This window comes from Lucilia sericata, unplaced genomic scaffold (genome assembly GCF_015586225.1).
Source record: "Lucilia sericata isolate MDLA Ls3-8-SP2 unplaced genomic scaffold, ASM1558622v1 Contig000469F_arrow, whole genome shotgun sequence".
In the NCBI taxonomy this organism is placed as follows: Eukaryota; Metazoa; Arthropoda; class Insecta; order Diptera; family Calliphoridae; genus Lucilia; species Lucilia sericata.
The window spans coordinates 1-922 of NW_023994484.1; the positions used below are offsets into that span (position 1 = coordinate 1).

General features: G+C 29.4%; 1 long non-coding RNA gene across 1 annotated transcript; it reads left to right on the forward strand.

The window, feature by feature from the left end:
- Positions 1 to 6: 6 nt before the first annotated feature.
- Positions 7 to 566, forward strand: LOC119605263. The gene is made up of 2 exons (XR_005231573.1): positions 7 to 151; positions 209 to 566. It is a non-coding gene; the product is annotated as an uncharacterized LOC119605263 (long non-coding RNA).
- The last annotated feature ends 356 nt before the right edge of the window (positions 567 to 922 follow it).

Genomic DNA, 922 nt, shown 5'->3' on the forward strand with positions numbered 1-922 from the left:
TTCTTTACTGAAGTACAGTGCCAAGGAATACTTCTTTAGGGCCGCCTTATGTCATTTAAGTATTGATTTATTAAATGCCCAACATGCTATAGAGAAATACTCCAATCAATACCCAGCATTCCAAGACTCCAGAGAATATAAATTGATTAAGGTAATTCATGTCATCAATAATTAAAAAAATTAAAATATTAATTATTTTATACTCTAGGTTCTTTGTGAACATTTGGAGGATCAAAATATTGATGGTTTCACCGAGGCTGTGAAAAACTATGATAGCATTTCACGTTTGGATCAATGGTATACTACCATTTTATTGCGTATCAAGAAAGCTGCTGATGAGGATCCTGATCTGCGATAAAAATCTTTATTTTTATTATATCTTTATTATACATGAACCATTTATCTTCAACGTTTATTTTGTTTGTTGTTTTTTTTTTGTATACAAAAGTAAAAGAAAATTAGTAATTATTATATACCTTTATAATAGTAATAATAAAAATAATAAATAACTGGGATCAGCTGGTCTTGATTTAGTGTCCAATACTAGTGTCCAAAAGCACAAAAAATAAAGTTTTTTATTTTGGAATTTGAGAGTGTCACTAGAGTTTTTAAAAGTTTTAAAAAGAAAAGAATACAGTTTTGTCTATAACCCAGACTATAGTTTCGTCTATAGTTCAGATTATAGTCCTGTCTTTAATCCAGGTTATAATCTTGTCTATATTCCAGACTATAGTCTTGTCTATAGTCGAGACTATTATCTTGTTTATATTCCAGACTATAGTCTTGTCTATAGTCCAGACTATATTCTTGTCTATAGTCCAGATTATAGTCTTGTCTATAATCCAGGTTATAGTCTTGTCTATAGTCCAGATTATAGTCCTGTCTATAATCCAGGTTATAATCTTGTCTATAGTCAAGACTA